The sequence below is a fragment of the Agelaius phoeniceus genome, chromosome 5 (genome assembly GCF_051311805.1).
Source record: "Agelaius phoeniceus isolate bAgePho1 chromosome 5, bAgePho1.hap1, whole genome shotgun sequence".
Classification (NCBI taxonomy): domain Eukaryota; kingdom Metazoa; phylum Chordata; class Aves; order Passeriformes; family Icteridae; genus Agelaius; species Agelaius phoeniceus.
Genome location: NC_135269.1, coordinates 51,601,412 through 51,620,277, shown reverse-complemented (window position 1 = coordinate 51,620,277; position 18,866 = coordinate 51,601,412). Strand labels below are relative to the sequence as shown.

The 18,866-nt window shown below is 38.9% G+C and overlaps 1 protein-coding gene across 9 annotated transcripts in view; it reads left to right on the top strand.

Moving 5' to 3' along the window:
* CADPS2 (calcium dependent secretion activator 2) overlaps positions 1-18,866 on the top strand; it is a 284,388-nt gene that overhangs the window by 36,184 nt on the left and 229,338 nt on the right. The gene's annotated exons all lie outside the window — the stretch shown is intronic.

Genomic DNA, 18,866 nt, shown 5'->3' with positions numbered 1-18,866 from the left:
GTTAATATATTGACTGTACTTGTCAATACAGTCAAGCCTCTGTGCAGTCAAACCTCTTGATACAGACACTTCTTTATTTTTAACATGGGAAACCAGGAGACTTTCAGATAGATAGATAGATCTGTGAATCTAAACAAAGCTGCAGGGACAGCACAAAATAAGTCTAGGGGGTTGATTTAACCTCAAGGATTTACTCTGCATGAGGTCAAGATTTAGAGCTTCTATTGGATACTGCATGCATCTTATCTAAGAGGACCGAATTTTAGGCAGTGAAAATTACAGATCATTACCAGCTTCTTTACTTATTTGTAGAAGTAGCAAATATTTACTGAAATGAGACAAAGCTAAATTGGATATGTTATTTTATGAAAAGAGCTAAATCGTGGAATCCTGACAGCTTAGAATCTAGCTAGTGGGCATTAGGGTTTTTTTTTCCCAAAATCCAACATACACCAGTGAGTGTTTCAAATAGGTGTAATTCTGCTTTATTGGAGAGTATTTTGGCTAAAAATCATAGAAATACTCAATCGCTTGATCTAGTGCAATGTGTTTTTTTCTTCTTTCTTTCCTTTCCAGTGAAAAATATCAGATGCTGAGGAGAAAAACAGAAAAGAGGGGAAAAATAACACAAAAGCTCTTAACAAAACCAACACACCAAACTAAAACCTTGTGTATGCACTTCCAAATAATGGAACCTCTTTATCTAGCTTCTCTCTCCAAGCCAAAGTTAAGCAATCTCCTGAACTTTGAGACTTATTTTCCTCATTGGTATTCAAATTGTTGCTTTGATGGGGTTGATGATGTTGTGGAAGTGGTAGTTACTGATAAACAGCTTTCAAATGGTAAGGGGCTGTATTATCTTGCTGGTGCTTTTGCTTTTTGACTTTCTTCCATTCTGCAAGTTTGTTATGGTGTATTGTGCTCACATGCATTGCTGAGCTCAGAGGGCCTTTGAGAGGCAAGTATTGCTGCCTCTGCCACTTGTTTTTGCTCTGGCAAGGCAGCAGAAGCCAGTGCTGTCAGCTGGTCACCTTCTGGACACACTGCCGTTGTGCTCATGGAGCTCAGCTAGCTGAGACTGTTTTAAAATGCAAAAATATACCATTTTGTATGAGGGCTATTTCTGCTCTCCATATCACTGCAGTCTTCTTACTACTCACCTATCTTTGTTCTTCTGTTAAAATTAGTATCCATTGTGCTGTCACAGACCTGGCTGGACTTGTGTGAGGAAACACTTTCTTCTTTCTCATCTTTCATGGATAAATTCTGCCAGTGTTGACATATTTGGGATATACTGTTTTGTTGTGGGTGCTGGAAAGTCTTGTTCACAATGGATAGATGGATGTTTGACCTTTGAAGTCAGGGAGAAACTCAATAGGAGTGCAGTGGAACAGAATAAAGACAAATGTCATGAGGCAGAACTCTGATAGGGACGGGAAGGAGTGGGAAGGATCATTTTAGGGTGGAAAGTCATTTCAAGGGAACTAGAAGATTCTTATCAGTACTCTTAATATTTTCTTCAGCACAGCTGGAAGATCCAATTGCTTCATAAGAAGCTTGCCTGCTGTCCTGTTGTGCTCAGCCTCTGAGTTAAAGCTCACTTGGACCATACCGTTCAAGAACTCACACTCCTCCTTCCTACACTTTCTTGCAGAACGAGTGGAGAAGGCGATAAGGAGTTACATATTGATGAACCAGAAAAAAAATCAGTATACAGAGTCTTGGCAGACATTTCTTACCATAGTTGACATAGCTAACTGTGCAGCAGATGTATGACTAAAAGTAATTTGTGGTTGTGAACATGCTCAGTTTCTTTGGTCAGGATGACACATTTCAGTTGTGTATACACAGTATCGAGTAAACCATGCTCTGTTTTCAGTGAAAGAGTCCATATGAAAATTTTTAAGGAAACTGATGCTCAAAAATACTGGAAAAATGTATCTACCTGTTTATCTGGCCCATAGAAACAGAATATGAAACTTAAATTCTTCAAAAATAAGTAAAAATTTAACACCTAATGCCATCATGTCCAGTGATAAAATCGTGTTATGTAAGGCTGGGTCTTACACCCATCTTAATCATTAGGGAGCCTTTCCTTCAGTTCCTTTTCTGTTTGCATGTAATTAATTATGAATAAGAAAATAAATAATAATAATTAAAAATAAAAAATAAGAAATGAATAAAATTATTAAAATAAATAGGAATATTCTAGAGTCACTGAAACCTGGAAATTCCATATTTATCAGTTAACGCAGTTAAGTCATCTATAGATGCATCTGTGCTGCAGATCAGGCAATAACTGGTGTTTTCAGACATGCTTTGACATTTGCTCCCTGGATCTGACTCTAGCAGATATAGGAGATTCATCATGTTTTGTGGATTTTTTTCTTCTCTGGGTTATTCTGAAGGAATAACTAGCTGTGTCTAAATACCTTGCTTATACTTTTTGCTTTTAGTCTTAAGTTTGGATTTCAGTTTAATTAACTCTGAATTTGAGCTATTTCTAAGGCACAGTTCTGGAGGGTGACTGCAGCCTGTAAACTAAAGACTTTTTTCTGGCACATATAACTTCAATGTACTGTGACTCTTTCTACTTTCAAAAATCTCACTGAACTACTTTGCACAGAGAAAAAGCACAGTATCAGAATTCATTTTCTGGTATAGGCAGGAAAGATGAGATTACAGAATCAATGTATGCACTTTCAAGGACCTTAGCACAGCATCTTCTGTCTGTGATGCCTTGAATGTGACTTCCACATTTTCTGCTATTAGCAGCATAGTCTGGAGATAAGGGAACTTTTAAAAATGCAGAGATGTTTGCAAGGCAAACTACCCAGAGCAATGTGCAATATCTCTCTCAGACAACTAAGTACTTAAGGCTGGTGCTTTTTTTTTTTTTTGATTAGGCAAGTGTTCCTGTTTTTACCAATCATATGTGCAGAAGACACATCTAACCATTGCCTTATGTGTCTTCCTCTTTTCTGACAGATATCTTCCAGAGTTTTGGTTTTTTTTTATGAGTAACTTTGCTATTGATATGTACAGAAATAATGAAAAATGGTCTCAAAAGCAGTTTTCTGGCAGCTTTTGAAGAGGTGGGGTCAGTGGAATAGGAGAAATGGAGATTCTTCTGAGAGATGGACAGCAAAACGCTAAGATGCAGAAGTTGTGAATTGCAACAAAGGAAACTGCAGCTGGATATCAGGAAATTTAGTTCTGATGGTGAATGTGGTTAAGCACTGGAAGAAGTTGCTCAGAGATTTTGCAGAATTTGTGTTACTGCAGGTGGGCAGGCCTGGACTGGCCAAGGCCCTGAGCATTGTAGTAGTTTCAATAAAGCAACTTTGATTGCTGACTGTGCTTTGAATAGGAGTTTGGACTGTACATTCTCTATGTATCCCAGCCATCCTACATTCTTCTTTGAATTTTGTGCATAAGAAGTGCTCAAATTATGTGTACTTTCATAGCATGCTTGATTCTTCCAAGAAATTTTGGATTGATTCATTTGGACATATGTGTACCAGCTGTATGGTGTATACAGACGTGTCTCAAAAACACGGGACACACTGAGCTTTGGTGACATTGCCCAAAAACAAGAAGCTGTTAGGAAAATTGTGGAAAGAACTATGCTTAGGGAGGGTTGGGGAAGCTTACTTGGTGACATGATTTAGAGGTGTGAGCTGACTGTAGCAATGTCACACACCCCTGTGCTGGAACATACAAGCTCTTGGCACAGCTGGAGTTGTAAACGTGCTGCTAATACTGGAAATGGTGTTGGGAATAATCCTGTACTGTGAGAGCTACTCATCTCATGGTGGCAGAGTTGACTTTTGGTAATGTCACACTACCCTCCCTAGTTAATCCCTGCCTGTTTCCTCGTGTATTAATTCATTAAATTCACTGGGTGCAATTTAACCTAATTACTATATTTTGTCATTTAAATATACCGTATTTGCTTCATGTGAAGTAATTGTAACCGGGTGGGAAACTACATGGGTTTTGGGCATTCTTTTAGAAGATATTCTTAAAGAATAAAGAGCAAAAGCTATACCTCTGGAAGAGCTGAGATAGGTCATGGGTTGGTTTATTTGTGATCTTTAATAAACCCTTGAAGGTTTAAATTTTTGCTTAATAGCTTAGCATTCTGGAGGCAAAAACAGTGTTTAGTTAAACCAGCAGTTTTAGCTGTTTATAGTCAACTGTGCAATTTTTGTATGTCTGTGCTTGCTTGTTTTCATAATCTCTCTCTGCTCTTTTAACTAGAGAGAAAACAGTTAAAATTGTTATTTCATTCTTCCCCCTGCTACCCCCCTTGTCAAGGGCAAAAGCACTCCTTGTGAGGGTGGCAAAATAGGAAGATTTGTCAAAGATTAGGGCAATAAAATGGGTGTGGAATCCCCTTTTCACTCTTTGTGATCGAGTGTTTGGATTTTGGGAATAAAGAGGGATGATGGCTGTATGATATGTACTTTCTTACTTATCTTCCTATATTTCTTGGACACCTAATTTTTATGTGTTAGGACAGTAGCAGCTTGAGGGAGTGCAAGAACTCTTGGAACCTTAACCTGTGACATGTTAATCAAACACACCATACTGCAAATACCTGTCAGTGTAGAAGAAAAGGTAAATTGAAAAAAGTTCACTGGTTTTTCTATACTTCATAATTTGGGAATTGATTTCAAGAGAAAAAAATGAAAGTGTTCCCAGTAGATTTTTAATGCGCATTCAGTAATAAATAATAGGAAACCTCATTTCCACTCACTTACCTGCAGCCCATCTCACTCTGAGGTCCACTTGCTGGTTGCTTTTGTACTCAGGGTTTTTTCATACAGCTCTTTGCTCCCTCTTTTCTTCTTTATTGCACACTTTATTAAAACATTGCCTCTTGATGCTTGTGTCACACTGAGCTTTGTCCTTGAGTTGCATTTGGCCAGTTCCAATCCCAAAAACCCTGGAGAATCTGATAACTCAGACTTGGGCTGTTCACTCGTGGCTAACCAATTTTATTTGTGTATGTCTCTTTTCCCATCTGTTTCTTAACATTAAAACATAAATTGTTCTAGTGTAAATAGAAACTAAGCACAACATCTGATAAAGGAGTTATTATCTTGTGTTAGGTTGTCAGTAGTGCAGGGGTTTCGTGAAGTGTAAAAACTGTTTGACAAACTCCATCCTCTCATTCATATCCTCAGACCAAGTTTTAAAACCAGTTCATCCTTTCATGTTGTTTACTGTGTACCTAAAATCCAAACAGTTTATTATCCAAGTAGTTGCCAAACTCTATTCATGGTATTAATTTTCTAGACTCTGTTCCCTTGAATTCTGTTTTCTAAATAAAAGTTTGTTGAATTCTAATAATGTTTCTCACCAGTAGATTCCCTGTAACTGTGTGGTGCATTTCCTTATCTGTTTTTTTTTTTAGCTAGCTCCTAATCAGAATTGTAAGACTTCTACAATATTTTTTCAATCTTGATCTATTTTTTTTACACTGCACTGAGTTTAACTAATACATGTATCCCAAAATACTATGTCAATCCAGTTCCCTTTCAAACCTTAATGAACAATCTGTGACAAGTTAATTAGGGATATTTATAACAATTCCAGACTTAGTGATATACTTATCTGAAAAAAGTTATTAGATGCTGTGTTGTCCTCTGAACATAGAAATGATCTTGTTTGGGTTAAAATTTGGAGGTGGTAAAAATGAAATTTATCTATTCCTATGTCCTGCAATTCTAGAAAGAACCTTGGCACTGGTTTCAGTGATTTAATCTCTAGCAAGCATTTGAAGAGAGGAAAGGAACATGGTCACTTTTTGCCTGATTTCCTGGGTTTGCTGGGGGTCAGCAAAATATTCTTACTATACCATGATTTCCACTTTTGGGTTACTTTATCAAGGTCAGAGGACCATTTTTTCTTCTATTGGAATGCTAGTGACAAACTACTGAACTTGGCTCCAACTTGGCTCCCTCACTTAGATCTCTGGCCATCTGTCCCTGCTCCACCCAGGCTGCATCTGATGCTGCTGCCTTTTCCTTCTGATCTTTTGTGTTTTATCAAACCTGATTCCACAATGTGCCCTGGAAGTTATTGAAGTCTATATCAATGGTATAAAACTGTCGAATTTTCTGCCCTCTTCTCTTTCCAGCTGCATTCCCACAGTGTACTGCACTTTTATTTCCTTGCAGGGAAGCATGGATTCTTGATTTAAGAAAGGAATAGTGAGGTTTCACTGGCATGGGCTGTTTTGGCAAAAACCTGTGAACCTTACCATGAGTATAAAAAGGAATATCTTTATAAAAAATTGATCATAGGTAAATCTTTAGATTCACATGTTTTTGTAATGGAAGAATTTTGTTTGAAGTAACTTCTTGCGTAATGTGACTATTTGGGTTGATTTATTGGAGAATGTCTTGAAGCCTTTGTTCCCCATGATTTGACTTATGGAGGCTGTAAAAAAAGAGGAGAGAAATGATATTAATACATATTATTATGTATTAATAATAATTAATGTGCAGAGTAAGAGTGAAGATCTTAAAGATCATTGCCATTTGATTTTCTTTATTACTTTGCAAATAAAAAAACCCCAAAACTTTCCTGTAGAATGAGTTTTAGTAACAACCTTTATTTACTGTTGAGTTGAATATGCATGTATAGAGTAAACAAATCTGTAGTATTATACTGTACAACCTCATTGTTTGTTGTGATTCATTTGGTTTATTCATTGAGGAGGGAGCAAGTTATCAATACATCAGGCATGGTCCAGAGTCACGTTTCAGCTGGCAGACACTCAGCTTTTGTTTTCAGTATTCTGTCCTGATTAGTATTCAGAGCATGGAGGAGAATGTGATGCAAGGGAATTGGTTTCTGTTTTACTGACTGACTCAGCCATTTAACTCTGCTCCCTCAAGGCATCAAAGACTACAATAAAAGAAATGCATTTTGCCAATAACTTCCTATGGAAATAAGTGCAGCTTAATAACTTTTTTAATTAGTACTAACATTATTGCAGAGTGAAAAAACTCCTTAATTAACCTTGGTTTTTTTTTTTTGGTTTCCTTTTAAGACTGTATTACTGATACTGAAATCTTATGTTAATCTAACCTCTGATTTATAATTGAAGACAAGATTTTTTTTTTCTTTTAATTGAAATTTCAATTGGAAGGTGGTTTCTTCCTTGTGGGAAGCAGAATTTTCTATGATTTTTTTCCTCCTTATTTTTAAGTAGGATAAGTGATAAGGTTAAGGCCAGACTTCTCCAGACTTTTATGCTCTATTTTTACAGAATTAAATTTATCTCAGTGCTGTATTGTGCATTGCAATGTGTCTGATGGTTGAATTGAAGGGCTGATGAGAAATGAGGTACTGGGATACAACTCTAAAGGACATAAATTCTTTAGTTAAACACTGTATTGAACACTTAATTTAAAAAAATCTAATATAAGTATATTAGAAACCTAAACCCCAAAATTTCTCCATTAATTGGTTTAGAAAAATGCATCTGTGTAAATCTAGTGACATGACTGAATTATAGCTTAACTGTCTACCTTCTTTTCATGGCAAAGAAAGGAACAGATATTTGCAGTGGTGAATAATTATGTTTTTGGAAGATAGTGATACTGGACTTAGGTAGAAATTGAGAAAATAGCTCAAGCATAAGCAGCCTGTGTTGAATGTAGGAAAATTTGGATCACAGACATTTTGTAGGGCGAATAAAAAATTCTGCCTGGAAGGCCTGAGCTGAAGATGATTTCCATTTCTAGTCCTGATGGAGAAATGCAGTGTTTCTCCATCAGCAGTGGGAGAAGGAAGGAAAGGAATTGTACATGGACAACACTGAGTATCTGAGGAGGGGCACTGGACCCAAGTTGACACCTGGGCACCCTGGGAGAGATACCAGAATGACACCAGTCCCTTTTTCCAAGTTAAACCTGAGATGAGGGGAGAAGCAAAGGGACCTGTGGGTGCTCTGCTTAGGTAAGCCTGTTGAATGAGATCCACTTATGCATGTGAGCTGCAATGAATACAAAGATGAAATCTTTAGGATTCTCTCTGAAGCGTCTGTGAGGAAAGAAGATACAAAAAGAGAAAATTTATGAAACCTGAAAGACTGCAAAAGTTTGAAAACCTTAGAGAAATGAGGAAGACAAAGATACAACATTGTTTATATTTGAAAGTAAATTATTGTAAATCTTGATGAAAGCTATTCTGATAACACCAGGGAATAGCTTATACAATTTGTGCAGTGTGGATGTGGAGATCTACATGGAGATGATATGAATTATGTTGTTTCTGCTTCTATTTGAGTAATCTGTGTTCAGATGTTAAAAATACATTTTTATTCATGGGGTTGAGGGTTGGTTATTTTTAAGGGTGTTGTTCTGCCTTCCTGCTGGAGCATACCTGACAGGAGCAGGAGGAGAGGAAATATAGGAAGCAGCATGCTAGAAGCTCTGTGTTCGCTGAAGGAGGTAGAAGTAAGGAAGGAGGGGAGAGAAGATGTAAAGACCCAGGGCTATTGCTAGGAAAGGGATGATTTTGAATGTCATAAATAGAAATGAATGGGCCATCAGAAAGCAGTAAGGGCAGACTGACCCCTAAGGAGACCAAGCTGGGATGCTGATGGGGGCCAGAGTCATGATCATGTCTGAAGACACTGGTCAAGGTCAGCCTCTGTCCAGTGGTGCTCTGTGAAGGCCATGGTGATGAGGCAGGTTGAAGACCAAGCCAGGGCAACTGGCTTGTGGGTGATGTTCAGGATGAGGACCAGGGAGGTGGGAGATGAGGTGCTGCTGCATGTCTTGTAGCCACCACAGGGGCCAGAGAAAAGCAACTCTGAAGGTAAGAGGCTCAACCTGTCTGCTGCCCTTCACCACAATTCTGCAGTGATGGGGCTGATTTCTACCTCAGCCAGCCCATTATACAGCAGAGGGGATAAACATGGTTATTTTACTCAGAAATGTTAAAATACTGATATTGTCCATTATTCAAGTTCTCTCTTGTGCAAGCACAACTGTGCTGCAGACCAAATTAAAGCTTATCAGTTATGAAAATTGTGGTGGCCTGAATTGTGCATATCAGGTTGCAGAAAGACTTGGTGAGAAGCAAGGAGCATTTTCAGAAGGGAAGACAAAAATAACACTAGGAATGAAATTTGTAGGTTATAATTAGTAGGTGGTGTGATAGCAAATACTGTGGGTTCATTTCAAATGGTTAAGAAGAGGGAACTATTTAATTAAGTAGAAAAGGAAAATTAATCCAGAATCTTGATTATGAAAGAAAAAAGGCAGCAAGTGGTTTCTTTTTAAAGTATGAAACTGCTTCCTCCCTCTGAGAAAACCCCAGAGGAACAAGGATGAGATGGGAAAAATGTTCTGATAAACAGAAATAAATTCTAAAATGTTTGGATGATATGAATACATACCATGCAGAAGAAATCACTTATCATAACAAAAGACAGCGCTTGAAATAGGGTTAAAAGGCATCAAAAAAGGAGAAGGTTCTGAATCACTATCAGAAAAGCCTGACAATAAAATCTGTTAGCCACTGTTATAAGTTCCTATTTAACCATTGAGGATCCCGTTGCTTGCAATCTCTGAAACATAAGGTTTTTGTGATACTCAGGGTGGGAGGGTGTTTGTGCATTTCTCCTTTCAGGGGAATTTTAATAAGGTGTCTTATTGAGGCACTTAAATTCATAAAGATTGCCTGGCAAGATAGAGCTTTGGATAGCATTATTGTACCAGTCTCTTGTGTGAAGTCTGACAGATTTATTTTGAGTGTGAAAACTGTACATTTAGATTTATGTACTGTGTTTTCCTTCTACACTTAAATGTTATAGCATACTGTTCTGAGATGAGCTCATTTTTCCAGAAAGCTGAGTGATTTTGTAAGAATTAATGAATTTACCCATTATTAAATCTGCTGTGGAAAAAATATTTACAGATGTTTGAGTGCTGCTTTAAACTTTTTATAGACTAAAATAACACTTTGATGGAAGAGGACAATGTAGTCATGGATGGTATATGTATATACAATCAAAATGAAATGGTCTGTGGAATGCTCCATCTTGTGTTTCAGATACATGGTTCGGTATGACTAACTATGTAATTTGGATAGTATGTCTATGTATTTTGATATGGAAAGGATGTCTAGTGCACCCAGACATCTGAGAAAACATTTGATTGTAATGCTAAAGGATTGAATGTTGCCTCTGCATCCCTTTTGGAAAGTTTCGGGTTTTTCAGCTTGATAATTTGAAACTAATCTTAGCTTGAGAATTCAAAATTAAGTGGAGTACTGCTTAAAGCTGCAATCAAGTTTCAAGATCTATATTGCTCTCCCCAGTAGTTTCAGCTGTCACAGACATGTTTTATGAAAAATCTTTTCCTTAGGATTTTTTCTCCTGAGAAGCTGAGAGGCCTCAGAAACAAAATGTGTAAACAATAATTATCTGCTGCTGTGGAATGCAACAGGTGCATCTGTGATTGGTCCATGTTGGTTGTTTCTAATTAATGGCCAATCACAGCCCAGCTGTCTCAGACTGTCTCGGTCAGTCACAAGATTTTATTATCATTCCATTCTTCCCTTTGCTTTCAAGCCTTCTGGTGAAATCCTTTCTTCTATTCTTTTAGTATAGTTTTAATATAATATATATCATAAAATAATAAACCAGCCTTCTGAAACATGGAGTCAACATTCTCATCTCTTCCCTCTTCCTGGGACCCCTGTGAACACCACCACATTCAGCCATGTAAATTAAGCCTTGAGAACTTTCTGCAAACTGACCAGAAGGACTTTGATGATTCAGTATGGCTTCCTAATTGTGTGCATGTAAATAAATCCTTTTGTTCTTTTTTTCAAATCCTTTCTCTCAGGTAGAATATTTGATTCAGGGAGATGTTCCTTTATACTTTAGTCTTCGAATGGTGGAGAATCTCCTACATATCCTGATGAGCAAGCCTAGTGGTGTATTAAGAATTTCCATTTGAGTGTATTAGATTGACTGCCAGTGTTGAATAATCCTGTAGCAGTCATGGCTCTTAGTTTTAAGAAGAATAAGATTTGTGGGGAAAAATAAAGTCCTTCTATTAGATTGGTCTTTATGACTGGTGGAGGTGGTAAAACAAAAGGGAGTTTTTGGTATGTGAGATATTAAAATCTTTTTACCATTAAAATGGCAAAAGCAAAAAGTTTCAGAGTTACTTAGGTTAGAGAATAGGTAATTTGTGGAAGGTGTACACCGTATTGGCAGGGGACATGATAAAACTTGTACTTATTTATTGGACGTTTCTCTGGTAGATTCTTATAATGCAAAGCAAAACTGAACTTTCATGGGTTCATGAGTACTGCAATCCTCTAGGTTAATGAAAAGTAGTTTCAAGAGAGAGTTCTGGGAGATGGGGCCCACAAGTCAGAAAGGGAGGAGCACTTTCATGGCAAGTTCTCTCTTTGTGTTGAAGGAACTTTTAAGTGCAGATTGGTTGCCGTGTGCAGTTGCTTAGTTTCATCCCTGTAGTCTTCATGAAGTTATCTGCTGTGCTGGTTCTAAGCCATATTGCATGCTGAGAAATAAATATATTCAGGGACTTGGATGTATCTCTCATGGAGGATGTTTATTGTGATGGCTATGCAGATGTTTGTATTTATTGTTCAGCTAGTCTCTAGATTTTGTTTGTTATAAATATATTCCTGAGGCTCCTAGAAAAGTAGGAGATGAGAATGTTTGAAGGCTCCTCTTGTGAGGCTGGGAAAGGATTTCAAAGTATATTTTTTTCCCACTGCAGGTTTCCAAGGTAGAAGAGTATATTACAAACAGAAGTGTACAAGATGAGATGATACCTGGATAGCTCCTTCAGAGTTGAAGTCCTCTTTCACAAGCAGGGTAGTCCTTGCCTGACAAAACTGAGGGTCACTTGGCTTAGCACAGTATTTACTTTTTTCATGTATTCTCTAATATTAAGAGTCCTTGAGCATCCTAGTTTTACCATACCATGGTTAAATTGGGTTGTGTATTGACATGTGTAAAGTATATATGTCCATATGGTGTGATTACTTAGCTGTTAATGACCTTACAGGCCAGACTTTACCTCTGTTTCTTTAATTTCTTCTGTTTGTTAATCGATCAGAAAACCGGTCCCATCTACCCACCCAGGGGTCTAGTGGAAGGTTTGCTTCCCACAGTGCAGGGGTTGGGACTGAGTGATCCTGAAGGTCTCTTCCAGGCCTGACTTCTATGAAAGGCACTGGTAGCTGAGGTTCCCACTGTGGCCACACATCACTGTGTATTCCTACTGGGCATGGTTTTTGTGGTCACTGCATGAGTCATCACCGGTTTCCTTGGCTGGAAGCTTTGTTTGCATAGCTCTCAGGCATGACTGTTCTCCTTGTAACTTGGGCAACCTCAAGGAAGTAAGGCTGCAGTGCCCCTGTGTACCCTGCATGGGACATGGCCTCAAGGAGGTGTGACAAGGGACAGCAGAACATAGCTGCCCTAGCTGTAGAGTTTTGGCAGCCGCTCCAGAGGAGATCAGTGAAGCACAGCACAGAGGAAACAAATAGAGTATTATAAATCTAGCTGATGATTGTCAGCTAAATTCTACAGCAAATCTCAGGTAGTAGGAGTAGGTACAAAGAAAATGATTGCAACTGTACTGACAACCTCATCTCAGTGGAGATAGCTTTTATTGGGGTGTGTTATTTACTGCCTTTAGGAAAAACACATAGCAGATTCTTTCTTTTCTAGCATGGCATAGTCTATAAAAGTTTGACTTTTTTTTTCAACAAGAAAGAAACCTATCATTGCTATGAGTGTGTTCTAAGCAGTTAAATTATCCTGCATTTATTTATATATTTTTACTCTTCTGCCAAAAAACTAGGAAAGTCTGATTTTTATTTCTTCTTTTCCCCCAAAAAATACTTGTTCCTCTTCATTATCAAAATACCTATTTTTCTCTTCCTCTCAGGTGCCAATCTGACCTTGCTGGAATCTGTCTCCAGTTGTATATTTTGGTGGTCAGTGAGATACACTTGAATGCCTTCACGTAAATCAGGCTTTGCTTTGCTCAGTGCCTGGGATTTTTGTGCCATCACCTCTACTCGCCAAAGAAAACCAACCCCCAAAACCTCTGGTCCTTGTGAGATATTTTACAGTTCTGCCAAAGAATCTTGAATATGCTCCTCTGGATAATGAAAGTATTTAAAATTTCAGACTTAATGATGCATAAAATATTTATAACCAAAACACCCTGTAAGTGGAATTGACTGACCATTATAGTAATGGTAATGTTCTGGTTTGTAAACAAGCCAGTGAAAGGTAAATGCGGTGTTGTGCTTGTTAGATTATAAAGAATGATAAATGTGTTGGGTAGATGAATTGGCTGATTTTGCTAAGCTAATATTTGATGCTACAAGGCACTGAATTGTTACTCTAGGATTATGTACTCAGTGTAGTGTGCATGCAGTGACAGCAAACAGAATCCTTACAGACACTGTTTTACTTGGAATGACTTCAACTTTAAGAAAATCAAAGAACAGCCGAGGTTGCTAAGTGACAGCAAAATATTTATCCTTTTTTTAGAAAATCAAAAAAAAGGATAAGGTTTATGCAATGAGGAGTAGGGGACAGCATATATTGTGTGCCACCCACATGCTGTATAGGACCATTATTGCACATAATTAGGACCTGCATAATTCAGCACCGTAACCACTAAGCTATCACCTCTGCCTTAGTACTGATATTTTGTAATACTGTTTATTTAGTCTTCTTCCTCAGAAGAAAATAATCCATTATAAATGAATACTCTCTATCTCTGCTGTGAAATACAAATATTATCCTTTTGTAGACAGATACTGGAAGAGGAAGCAAGATGGGTGAGAGAGAGAAAACAGAGCAAGAATCACTGTTTATAACAGGCCATTTGCTTTGCAGGCTTATTCTCATCACCAATGTGAGATGAAGCTCACTAAGAGGCAATGATGTGGCACAAGTGTTACGTTTTTCTGGAAAAAGAGGATAATGATGGGTTCAGCCTAAGGCTCCATGCCTTGTTCTTGGCTCTCACAGAGGAGCTGTGTGTGGCTTTCCAGTCTGGTCCTGTGGATAAAGCCCTCCCCACCACCACAGAGGGTGATGGGAAGCTCTAATTACAGCAGAGTGGTGAAGCCTGGGGTGGCTCTTGAGTCTCACTCAGCAGCAGAGTGAGAGTTTTTTCAGGTGTCCTTAGAACCACTCCTACCATTCAAATGCTAAGGTTGATTTGTGGGGAGGAGAGCTGCTCTGTGATGGGCTGAGCATCAGTATTGCCTCCCAGCTGCATTGGGAGACCCTGCAGAGGAGACACAGGGAGGGAGTCACTGAGCTCAGCATCCTTGAGCATGCTACTGTGGCAGTGGGATGAGCTAGTCCTTGACAGAAGACTTATTTTTTGGGTTTATATCTTATTTTTTGGGTTTTTTTGATTTTCCCCTTGACAAAGAGATTGTCAGGACAAGAAACAAAGTTATGTTCAGAGATATGTGTGAGAAGTTGACTGGAAAAAGATTTATTTGTACCTTCGGTTCTCTTAAATTGCCAGACGAAAATTTATCTCCTGACTGAATTGGAAGAGAGGGACAGCTGTTTGAGGGAACCCTCACCAGGCTCTTTTTCCACTCTGCTCTCAAAAATTACAACTTTGACTAAAGTTTTTCAAAAACGACTGCTGCAATCAAAGACATTATACAAAATGGCATAATTTTGAAATGAAAATGTTTCTTATTTCTTGGAAGCGTTAGGGGACTTAGGTTTGGTGCTACAGACAATACACATTGCAGCATTGAGGGTTCAGCAGGTGGCTCTGTGGCTGGCTCCTCCCTGCCCCTGTGTTTTTGCTGTCTGTGTAAGAAATATTTTATTCTACAGTGTGGCAGGGAGCACAGAACAAGCAGTGCTGTTGCTGGTGTTGAGGTCAGGGTTGGGGATGCTCTGGAGATGCTGTCCAGGAGCGGGCGGAGCCGCAGCCCACAGTGTCCCGCGCCGGCCACAAGGTGGAGATGGCTCAGAGTGTCCCTGCCATGGCTCCGAGTGTTACCACCATGGCTCCGAGTGTTACCACCATGGCTCCGAGTGTCACTGCCATGGCTCCCGAGTGTCCCCGCCATGGCTCCGAGTGTCCCCGCTGTGGCTCCGAGAGTCCCCACCATGGCTCCCGAGTGTCCCCGCCATGGCTCCAAGTGGCTCCGAGTGTTACCACCATGGCTCTGAGTGTCCCTGCCATGGCTCCCGAGTGTCCCCGCCATGGCTCCGAGTGTTACCACCATGGCTCCGAGTGTCACTGCCATGGCTCCGAGTGTCACTGCCATGGCTCCGAGTGTCCCCGCTGTGGCTCCGAGAGTCCCCACCATGGCTCCCGAGTGTCCCCGCCATGGCTCCAAGTGGCTCTGAGTGTCCCCGCCGTGGCTCTGAGTGTCCCCGCCATGGCTCTGAGTGTCACCATGATGGCTCAGAGTGTCACCACGATGGCTCTGAGTGTCACCGCCACGGCTCCGAGTGTCCCTGCCATGGCTCAGAGTGTCACCACGATGGCTCTGAGTGTCACCGCCATGGCTCCGAGACTCACCACGATGGCTCCAAGTGTAACTGCCATGGCTCTGAGTGTCACTGCGATGGCTCTGAGTGTCACTGCCATGGCTCCGAATGTCAACACCATGGCTCTGAGTGTTCCTGCAATGGCTTCGAGAGTCACCACCACGGCTCCGAGTGTCACTGCGCCCAGCCCACTGCTCCGCGGGGACAGCGGCAGTGCCAGCCTGGCTGGGGCCCACGCACTGTTATCCACCTGTGTACTTAGGCAGATGAAGATGCTCTTAGTGAAACATCAAGCGCAGTGAAGCTACAGGTTTTTTTTTTCCTTTTGTCTTTCAAAAAGAAATAAGCAGTATTACTCTTAAAAATAGTTTTTTACGATTATCGTATGTATACGATGCGAAATATCAAAAAGAGTATATGAAAATCGTATTATTCTTACAAATGCTTCATTTTTCCTTCGTTGGTGTTTATTATTTAAGGAAGTAAAACTTGTGACATTGGAATAACTCCCTAAACTTCAACATCTATTTGAAATGTGACTTCTTATAAAAATAGGATTTTAAATTCTGTGTAAAAACAATTTATTGAATTTGTTTAAAGGTATAAGTGGAGCTAAACTAGAAGTGTCTCTAAGTTTTCATACCCAGCTTTCACTTTAGAAGGGAAAAAGCAAACCTTTAAATTAATGCTTAAAGAGAAATATATCTGGATATATGACTTCTTTGAAATGTTAAGTGCAAGGTGAGAAAGTTTTTTAGTGGTTAAATCCTTGAGGCTCTTTTATGCTTGTATATTACTCTGGTTAAATTGCTACTGCCACTTGAAAAAGTTATTCTTACTTTAATTAAATAGCTCTTTGAGAAGTTCACTCTTAAATATTTTAATTGTTTGACAGCTTACTAAGGCTAGCAAATGTAAAGCGAAAAAAAAGTTACCTTTTTTGAAAGACACAGGTATGGAAGGGAAGAAAACTTTTTATCTGTTGTATGACTGCAATAAAGAAAAACAAATCTGAGGGCAGTTAATCTTGTTTTCCCTTAAATTTGTCTTTACTTATCTTCAGTCATTTTGCAGAATGCAATCAGATCTGATATTCTGAGTTACTGGAATTTAGTTACAGTATACATCCTCCCATGAAGCAGCAGTAGTTGCTTATGAAGTATCACACAGAGTTATGACAACAGATTCTATAGCACTGAGAATGCGAAATCCAAAGAAGCAATACAAAACTGAAGCAGGTTAATGGAAAGCAGCAGAATCACTGAGGCTTTGCTGTGAACTTCTGGTGGTATTCCCAGTTTAGTTTACCTTTGGAGGTATATATAGTAATGCATTTCTTTAATTTTATATTTCCTGTTTGTGGTGCTTCCTACTAAAATTAAAATGTGGAAACAGAGGCACTGGCAGTGAAGATGAAACCTGACTGAAAGCCAAGGTCTGATGTGTTTGGATCTTGCACAGAGCAGAGGAGAGGCTTGTGCCATTGAAAGGAAGTGCTGCTGTGAAGGATTTGAGCTCCATTATGGGAGCTCATTCCATGTTGACCAACTTCAAAGGTGGCTTAGGCTTTGACAGGTTGAGCTGCTTGGCAGTATCCAAGAGCTAAGGTCCTGTACAAACACCTGTTTCTTTGCTTTTGCTACTACAGCATTCCAAGACAATTAGTCTTTCTTCTTCTCTCCACATTTCCAAGCTATTACTTTTACTGTTAGCTTTGTTTCATTTTAAGTGCTTCAGATTGAAGAGTGTTAATGAATTCATTAAAAATGACCAACATAAAAAAAGAGATGAGAGAGAATTCACTGTACACTCAATATTCTGACAAGTAAAAAAACCCAGAGGAGCTGTATGCTGTAGTAGACTACTATAAATTATTCTTTATCTTGACAGCTAACTGCCTTTCTATATATGACAGTACTTGGGACATGTTAAATAGACTTCAGATCATCCTTAGTACAAGTTGTAGCTTTTCATCTTTTCCATTGGAAATACTATTATTTCTTAGTTTTGCAAGAGAACTTTATTCTGTACATCCAGATTTTGCACAGAAATAAAATTAATTTAAGAAATATACAGTAATCCTAAAATGCCACTCAAACCTTAGAAATTCTTACTACCTAAAGTAGTGAATATGGAAGCCATATATTAAATATTTTAAAAGCATTTCAGTTTGCTGAACTACGATGGTTAGAAATGAGAAAGTCAAAATTAAATTTATATTTCATTGCCTTATTCATAAGGTTTTTGTTTGGTGTGGGGGTAATAGAGAAGCAAATCACCTAAAGAATGAAGTCTGCAAGCATGAAAACATGTTTTCATAATTGCCTTGGCAGGAAGCCTGCATGCTCTCGTGGCAGAGCTGTGAATATTCCAGGGGATGAAGGAGCTGCTCACTCAGCAGAGGGGCACTGTCCATGTGGGTGCTCGTCTCATTTCTGAGTCCCCAAAAAGAACATGTGTATGCTGGAAAAAAAACCCTCAAAACATCCATAAATATTTGCATTTCTGGTATCTCAACTTGTCCAAAATATTTAGAAAATAAGAGAAGAAAAGGAGGAATCAAATCAGTGGAATGAAGTTTGATTTCTGTTAGAAACAGCTATTAAATGTTGTGAAGATTTTGTGCAAGGAGTGGATTTTTGGCAGGCAGGTGGATAGGTGCTGTTTTGGGTGGATGTGCAGACACAATATGGGTAATTCTCCCATTGATTTTTAATTAGCAGTGGTACAGGATGGGGTGTCAGTGTTAGGCTGCTGCTCTCAGGAGTTCATCCAGGAAATTTGTCCAAGTCACAGCAACCTCTGTTGAAGTTTGCTTGCCTCTACAGGAAGCCTTTTTTTCCATAGGGGTCTCCTGGGGCTTGTTCTGTATTGTTAATTGTTCTGTTAAATGAGGAACAGAATTATCCTGTATTTATTAATTTTTTTTCGAGGCATAGGTTTTTGGCTTTGCATCACTACTGCCCACATTTCTTGGGTTTTTTTAGAGGATTTCTGATAGCCAGTATATAGATGGCTTCTATGCTGTTATTTCCTGTCAAAATAAATCAGTTTTCAGGTTTGTAATCAATTTGGAGAGTTTTGCAGAAAATTGTAAGATTTTTCAAAGAACCACATGAGTTTGCAAACTTAGCAAACTTTATGTGGAATGAAAATCTTCCTGTGATATTAGAAAGAAAATAGAAGTTGTCTACAGTAGACCCATTATCAGGACAGCAGAGATTTTGCTAATTTGATAACAGTGTTGTAGCTTAGATGACTTATGTGTTGACATAAGAGACCTGAAAGTCTAAGGCCA